This window comes from Vombatus ursinus, unplaced genomic scaffold (genome assembly GCF_900497805.2).
Source record: "Vombatus ursinus unplaced genomic scaffold, bare-nosed wombat genome assembly UNPS02009835.1, whole genome shotgun sequence".
In the NCBI taxonomy this organism is placed as follows: domain Eukaryota; kingdom Metazoa; phylum Chordata; class Mammalia; order Diprotodontia; family Vombatidae; genus Vombatus; species Vombatus ursinus.
Window position 1 is genome coordinate 15438638 of NW_020949613.1, and position 9018 is coordinate 15447655.

General features: G+C 34.7%; 1 pseudogene; it reads right to left on the minus strand.

Moving 5' to 3' along the window:
- Nucleotides 1-739: 739 nt before the first annotated feature.
- LOC114036425 lies at nt 740-1936 on the minus strand (annotated as a pseudogene).
- Between the last annotated feature and the right edge of the window lie 7082 nt (nt 1937-9018).

Here is a 9018-nt window from a genome sequence, read left to right on the forward strand (position 1 = left end):
CACTTCATTTACCCCCCAGACTGAGCTTCTTTATGCTCCAATAACCTTTTTTTTTATTTTAGTGAACAATTTTTATTGAATGTTCAATTAGCATTGATTACTGCATATATAACATGAAAGAAGTAGAAAGCAACATACCTTCTCTCAGGTTGGAGGGTACATGGAGCAAAAATGGAGGTACATACAGAGAATAACATATAAGTCATGTGAATATAATACGTAGTCACCCAGGGAAAATAGGAAAGAATATGCTAGTAAGCCATTGTTATTTGCAGAGTATGCCCTTGGAAAAGGTTTTGAGTCAGAGGCATCATGGGAAGAGGACTGAATGTAGGAATCAGGATTGACTCCTGACTTTACCACCAAGTAAGTAGCCTTGTGACCTCCTAAGCAGGTTCCTTCCCCTCTTTGGGCCTCAGTTTCTTCTTCTGCACAATAAAGAGGTTGACTGGATAAAGTCTAATGTTCCTTCCCACTCTATGGGTCTGTGAGAGAAGTTGGCAGTAGGAAGGAGACGGCAGTTAAGAAAATCTAAATAGTCACAAAGGTAGTGAGAAGCAGGGCACAGTGAATGAATTTTCTTGACTAGAGTAAATTCTGAGAGTAGCAAGCAAGGAAACTGATGAGAAAGATTTGAAGGGAGGCTTTGAAAGCCAGGTAGAGGACTTGATAGCATATGTAGTCAGGTATTATAAATGGAAAAACAAAAAAACAAACAAACAAAAAACAAAACAACAACTCAATAATCCACTTTCTGTAATGGCCTTTTCAGTTTTTCAGGAGGAGCACCTTTTTTTAGGTGAAGAAAAGAGCAGCTGCTGAAATCAAGACTAGATAATCCAATCAGTCTCAGAAGTCGTGGCACAGAAGGCAAGTTCCTTTCCAAAAAGGTGGTGGTGATTGGCTGGGCTGGCACATCCACAGATTCTGATTCTTACTTCCAGATTTCATCCTCTAGAATTTTCCCCATATCGTATAGTACCTCCCTAGCTGCCCTCTCTCTTGCCTCCACTGCTCCTTCCATATATCCACTCCATTGTGTAGCAGTCTCCATTCTGGCAAAATAAATCCTGCCAACTGGCTGATGAAGAATGGTCCCATATGGGGTCATTATTCCTGGGGGGGAAGTAAGTTGTGAGGCAGACTCCTGAGTATTTTTCTTCACACCAATTCTTCTCTTCATAATGCACTGAAATTGAGTGCTTCTTTTGATCCCCAAACCTTTGCACAGAGTTCACAGAGTTTCTTCTTCCTTTCTTCTTTGCAGAGTTTCTTCTTCTTTTTTTCTTTGGTAAGATGCCGTGCCAGTTTTCTTCCCCTTCGATGATCATGGTTCCACAATAATTTTTTTTTCCTCCAAAAAGGTTCTTGGTAATATACTATACATTTGATGACTGAACCCAAATGAACATGACCAATCAACTGGTTTCTCATCATTGGTAAGGGTATGTTAAAATGAATCTTCATACTCAATGCTGTAGTTATAGCACTAATGACATATTTGGTCTCATATATCTCATGGTTCAGTGTCTCCACAATAACTTTATCATCTGACTGATCAATATGAGTTACAGGTCTTTCCAGATTTACTCAGTCTCCAAGAAGTTTCATTATCCTCTCACTAACTTGACCAGAACCTCCAACAAACTACCTTTCCTATCCTCCATTGGTTGTTGAAATGATTCTGATTTGTGCCCCTACATTGTTTTACATACCACAGGAACCCGAGGTCAGAGATTTCATGCTTCTTGGCAGTGACACAGAGATTCACAAAGAGTGTGACAAGCTGTTTGGCAGATTCAGTACAGCAGATCTTGCCCAATAGTTCCTCCATTGTCATGAAATCCCACTCTTCCAGGACAGGTGCTTTCCAAGGAACATCATGGTTTTTTATGTCACATTCATTTGTACATCTATTTGTTACTCTTTTTTCCATTTAATTTTAATTTCATTTTTTCTCCAAGTAAATAAAAAATTTTAATATATTTTTTTTTTAAATTTAGCTTCGATATTCTCTTCTGCCCTCTCAACCCTCCCCTTGCCCTGAGAAGGCAGGCAAATTGATATAGATTATACACATGCAATCATGCAAAACATTTCCATATTCTCAATGTTGCAAAAGAAGATGCTGCAAGATGAAGTTGCAAAAGAAGACTAGAAATCAAAAAGAAAAACAAGAACAATAAGGAAAGTTTAAAAAGTATACGTCAATCTGCTTTAAGATTACATGAGTTCTTTCTCTGGAGGTAAACAGCATTTTTTTTATCCTAAGACCTTCAAAATTGTCTTGGGTCATTGTATTACTGAGAATAGCTAAGCAATTGCTTAGATTTAGTTAAGCAATAGCTAATTGTATGCTGATCATACAATATGGCTGCAACTTTTAAATCTTCTGGTTCTGCTCATTTCACTTTGCATCAATTCATGTAAATCTTCCCAGCTTTTTCTGAAAGCATAATGCTCATCACTTCTTACAGTACAATAGTATTCCATCACAACTATATAGTACAACTTGTTCAGCAATTTTCCAATTGATGGGCATCCCCTTCATTTCCAGTTCTTTGCTACCACAAAAGGAGCTCCTATAAATATTGTTGTACATATAAGTAATTTTCATTTTGCTTTAATCTCTGTGGTATAGACATAGTAATAGTATTATTGGATCAAAAAGTATGGACAGTTTTATAGCCCTTTGAGCATAATTACAAATTGTTCTTCAGAATGCTTGGATCAGTTCACAATTCCAGTAACAATGCATCAGTGTCCCAATTTTTTCCACACCCCATCCAACATTTGACATTTTCCTTTTCTGTCCTATGAGCCAATATGAAAAGTGTGAGGTGGTACCTCAGGGTGGTTTTAATTTGCATTTCTTTTATCAATAGTGATTTAAAGCATTTTTATATTATAGATAGCTTTGATTTCTTTTTTTGAAAACTGCCTGTTCATATTCTTTGGCCATTTATTAATTGAAAAATTATTCATATCTTTATAAATTTGACTCAGTTCTCCATAAATTTCAGAAATGAGGCTTTTATTAGAGAAACTTGCTATAAATTTGTTTTCTCAGTTTCCTGCTTCCTTTCTAATCTTGGCTGCATCATAAGTAAAGTGTAAGTAAAATGCCCCATGTTTCCCTAATTTGCTTATGATATTATCATTTATGTCTAAATTCCATATTCATTTTTGACCTTACTTTGATATATGGTATGAGATATTGGCATATACCTAGTTTCTGCGAGACTACTTTCCAGTTTTCCCAGCAATATTTGTTAAATATTTTGTCAAAATTTCTTGTCCCCAAATCTTGAATCTTTGGGTTTGTCAAATGCAAGATTACTATGGGCATTTCCTACTATGTATTGTGTACTTAATCTATTCCACTGATCCTCTATTCTATTTCTTAGTCAGTAACAGATTGTTCTGATGGTGACCATTTTGTAATATGTTTTGAATCTAGTACTGCTAAGCCACTTTCCTTCATATTTTTTTATTGATTCCCTTGATATTCTTAAATATTTTTTCTGGTTGAATTTTATTATTTTTTCTACCTTATAAAATAAATTTTTGGTAATTTGATTGGTAAGGCACTGAATAAGTAAATTATTTTGGCTTGACCTACTCATGAGTAATTAAAATTTTCTCTATTTGCTTACATCTGATTTTGTGTGGATTGTTTTGTAATTGTGTTAAGATACTTTCTGATTTGTGTTTGCAGGTAGAATTGCAAATATTATATATTGTCTGCAGTTGTTTAAGTGGATTTTTTTTCTTTCTATCTCTTCTAGCAGGACTTTTTTGATAAATATACAGAAATGCTGATGATTTATGTGGGTTTATTTTAGGTCCTTCAACTTTGCTAAAGTTGTGAATTATTTCAACTAGGGTTTGTGTGTGTGTGTGTGTGTGTCTGTTTGTTTCTCTAGGATTCTCTAAGGATACTATCACATTGTATGCAAAGAGTGAAAATTTTAATTCCTCATTTCTTTAGTCTAATTCCTTTAATTTCTATTTCCTGTTCTATAGCTATAGCATGTATATCTAGAACAATATTGAATAATAATGATGATGATGGGAATCCTTACTTAACCACTGGTTTTACTGAAAAGTCTTCTAGTTTATCCCAGTACAAATAATGCTTTCTGATGGTTTTAGATAGATACTTATCATTTTAAGGAAAGCTCCATTTTTCCTATACTTTTTAGTGTTTTTTTTTAATAGGAAAGAGTGTTGTAGTTCATAAAAAAAGCTTTTTCTAAATGATTGCTCATAATTACTACTCCTGCTTTTTTATTTTTTTTAAACCTTATTGGAGCATAATAGATTCTGCTCCAGCTCTTTATTTTTGCTCTATGTGTGTTTCTCTGTTTCAAGTGTGTTTCTTACAAACAACTTTTTGTTGAATTATGATTTTTAAATCATTCTGCTGCTTGCTTCATTTTTATGTGTGAATTTATCACATGTGGATTCACAGTTACGATTATTAACAGTGTATTTCCCCTCTATCTTATTTTCCCCTATTTATCTTTTCTCTGTCTCTGTCTCTGTCTCTGTCTCTCTCTCTCGCTCTGTCTCTCTCTCTCTCTCCCTCTCTCTCTCCTTTCTCTCCCTCCCTTTCTTTCCAGCTCCCCTCAAAAGTTTACTTTACTCCTGACTTCCCTTAATCCACCTTCCTTCTATCAGCCCCCATTCCTTTCTTTTAGACCTTTCCCCTCCTAATTCCCTATATAGTATGACAGATTTTTATACCCAAGTTAATGTATATATTATTCTCTCCTTAAGCCAATTCTGATGAGAGTAAGGTTGAAGCATTAGGCACCAAACCCCTTTTAATCTCCTCCAATGTAAATTTTCTTTTTTTATGCCTCTTTTAAGTGAAATAATTTTCCCCATTCTTCTTTTCCCTTCGCCTTCACCTAGTGCCCTTCTGTTCATCCTTTACCTTATTTTTTTTAAATCATTGCATTATAGTCAACTCACTTTCATATCCTCTTCTATGTATAATCCTTCTATCTGCCATAATAATGATAAAGTTATTAGGAGTTACAATTATCATCTTCCCCTATAGGAATATAAATGTTTTAACTTTATTGATTTGCATGATTTCTCTTTCATGTTTACTTTTAAAATTCTCTCTGTGTTCTTAACCATTCTTTTTTTTTTTTTGGTCATAGACATCTTTGGCAGTCTGATGAAGCCTGTGGATGCAGGGGATGTGAGGGAGGGAAATATTTTTAATTCATAAATGTACATTGGATTACAAATGAAACTAATTATATCAACTTCATGTATCCCAGGTGTTTTGGCTTACTTCTGACTCAGTACTCAGTAGGGAGGGAAGGAGAAATAGAGGAAGGAAGGGAAAGAGAGAGAGAGACAGAGACAGAGAGAGATCATTTTCTTCAGCAGTTGTTAGAAAATAATGTAATTTCCAGTATATATATAAGTTTTCATTATTTTAAAACTGGGATCCCTTATATCACCTTTCAATGGCTGGCTATGTTGTGTGTGTGTGTGTGTGTGTTTGTGTGTGTGTGTATGTAAATATGTTTGAAGAGTCCTGGCTCAGACACATTATCATTTTTAAAAAGCCATTCAAAAGCAGAGTTGACACAAATATAAGCTAGGAGAAGCTTTGTTTTGTTTTGTTTCATTTTGTATTATTGGTGGTCTACCCACTGTTCAAATGGGTGATGATAACCATAAGGAACTAATTCTTCTTAATTTGTCTTTTTCTAGTGAGGTAATAATAAATCACTCCTGCCTCAAAAATTCATTCACTCCAAGCTGCTTTGAAGGTAAACTACATTCTTATAAAATTCCTAGTAGAACCCTCCTACTCAATAAACTCTGGTGGCTCCCTATTACATTCTAGATCCAACATAAAATCTTGTATTGGAATTTTAAAGCCCCCACTTAATCTTAGTTCTTTCCCTCTGAGATTATCTCCAATGTATCATCTAGCTATCTTTCTTTTTATCTGTCTACCTATCTTGTTTGTACATAATTGTTTGAATGTTGTTTCTCCCTCCTCTTTTAGTCTGTGAGCTCCTTGAGAGCTGGGACTGGTTTGGGGAGTTTGTTTTGTTTTTGTTTTACTTTCTTTGTATCCCAAGTGCTTGGCATAATGCCTGACAAATGGTAGGTCCTTAATAAATGCTTATTGTTGACTTAACTAGAACTTGGAGGAGGCTTAAATTTCAGACTTAAATACCACACAAAGATGGAGGGCCTAAAACAAAGTTAGTCTTAAATTATCTTCAAGGAAATGTTCTTAAGGATATAGTATATTCACTTGGTTTTCTCCTTGCCTAAATGGCCACAGGTTTATTATCTAATTTCCTAGAACTGAGGGTTTTCTTACCATAAGTAGTTCCAGTTTCTTGAAACATGACTAAAGGCACCACCAGAAAGCAAAGCAAATCTGGGCTCTTGTACCCTGCAATTGTTTCACTTTAATGAAATCATTATGTTCTAATCTTGTAAGAATCTTCCAGTTAATCTGGACTGGGCCTAAATCAAGCCAGTGCCAAAGTAGTTTAGATTTGATATTGAAACAGAATGAGACATTTGGAAATCATTCAACCATAAAGAAAAACAAAAGGATTTACTTAGTCATTACAGCAGAAAGTAGACATTGAGGACACCTGGAGTTGATTTGGCTGACCCAATCTCCCTGTCTTTTTTCCCATTGTGATTCATCATCCACCCTCTCTCATGTCTCCATTGCCCCACTCTGTCTCTGGAAATTCGTTATGTCTACTTTATGCTCTGGCTGCTAGGTTGCATCACAGATAGAATACTGGGCTTGAAATCAAAGACTTAACTTCAAGATTTCAAATCCAGCCTCAGACACTTACAATCTTTGTGATCCTGAGCAAGTCACTTAATCCTGATTGCCTTAGTTTCCTCATTTGTAAAAATGAGCAGGAGAAGAAATGGCAAAACCACTACAGTAAATTTAATCCTTATGGTATATATAATCATTTTATTTAATCAAATATGTCATAATGAAACATAGTAACAGCACTAACAGGAAAAATCATAATTGTCTTTCTCATCTTAAAGAAATTTGAGTGTAACCAACTGTATTTAAGTAAACTACTTATCAAATAGATATAAGCACAAATAAACCTTGCAGAAGCTAAAAAGTGGATTTATGACACTCAAACTGGCAAATGATAAAGGCTTTTGAGTACACTCATTACTTCTGTTTCTATTTGGACTTTGTCAAACAATTGAAATCATACTCTTTGTTCTTTGTCTTCCATGTGTGTGGTTTCAAACTTACAGGAATTTCACACTTTTTTTTTTTGGTTTTAATTGGCATCTCTTTTCAGCAAGAGTGAATGAACTCCTATTGTATTTTTTTTAAATTCTTTTCCAAGTGGTATAATAGGCCCAGGCCTCTGAAATTAAAGGAAGTTCTTCTAAGATTTATATGCTCATGACCTGCTATTGTTCTTTTTGAGCCATGGTGACCTTCTTGACTCATCATTCATTTAGTAAAAAATGAATTCTCTTTCATAGGAGTGCTATGTCTCTATGTTTAGAGCACCATTGACTTTTTCTCTCATAATAATGGCGTTTTTTACAAGTTCAGTGCTCTTAAAACTAGAATTGGCTTAGGAATTTTGATTTTATTTTTCATGTTTTTTAAACTGCAGTTCAAAAGTGATTTTTAACTTCTAGCATCATCTCCAACTTGAAAGGTTACCATGTTGTTCAAAAGCAAATAGCAATTTTACATTTTATTTTTAGTCAAATAACATGTTACAGAATATCTTGATGGAGTTTGAAAGGTCAGTATTCTGTTCATTCATCCTTTCATTCACTCATTCAACAAACATTTCTTATGCCCCCACTGTGTGCAGAGCAGGCCTCTTTCCACTTCAATGGTAATTGAAGTGTGCCATTAAAATGAGATTGACATTTTAAAAGTGTTTGTAAAAGACTGTTTTTGCAGAGACAACATATGGACTATTATTATGAGTATGTGTGTTTATTTATCTCACTCCTCATATTTGATGATAATACTGTTAATGCTATTATTACCTTTGACAAAATTTTTATCAACAAAACATGTTAATGTAAAAATGGTAAAATTTTATAATGTAAATATTCATTCCAAAGTTACCAATGATCTCTTAGTTGTCAAATCCAATGGCCCTTTTAAAAATAATTCTTATCTTCAACTTCCAGAATCTTTTGACACTGTCACTTACTATTTCTTTTTTGATAATCTCTTCTCTCTGAGTTTCTTGAAAACGATGCTCTCCTGGTTCTCTTCCTACCCATATGACCATTTCTTTTTAGTCTCCTTTGCTGGGTCCTCACCTAGATCATGCCCTTTAATAATTAGTATCTCTCAGGGTTCTTTCCTGGGTCGTCTTATCTTCTCCCTCAATAATTTTTCACTTCATGATCACATTAGCTAATGATTTAATTACTAAGGTGATGATTTTCAAATTTATGAAAATTTCCCCAAACTCTCTGTTGATCTTCAATCTTATGTTTCCAATTTCCTTTCAGACATCTCAAACTGGATGTCCTGTAGACATCTTAAACTAAACATATCCAAAAATGAACTCATTATCTTTCCTCTGAAATTATCCCTACCTACTACTTTCCTTATTACTGTAGAGGTCAACAACATCTTCTACACTCCTTAAGATTCTAGGAGTCATCCTTGAATTCTTCCTATCTCTCAACTCCTCTCATATACAACCTGTTGCCAAGGCCTATCGTTTTCACCTTTGTGCTATCTCTAGCAATAACTCTGCTACAAGATTTCATCACCTTACTTCTGGATTGCCTTTAAGTTCCTCTCTACTTAAATCCATCCTCCATTCAACCACTAAAACATTTCTCATAAAGTGCAGATCCAATCATTTCACTTTCTTACCCAATAAACTCCAGTGGCTCTCTACTGTCCTCAGGATGAAGTTAAAAATACTGAGGTGTTCGAAGCCCTTCATAACCTAGTCCCCTCCTACTTTTCCAATCTTATTGGACCTT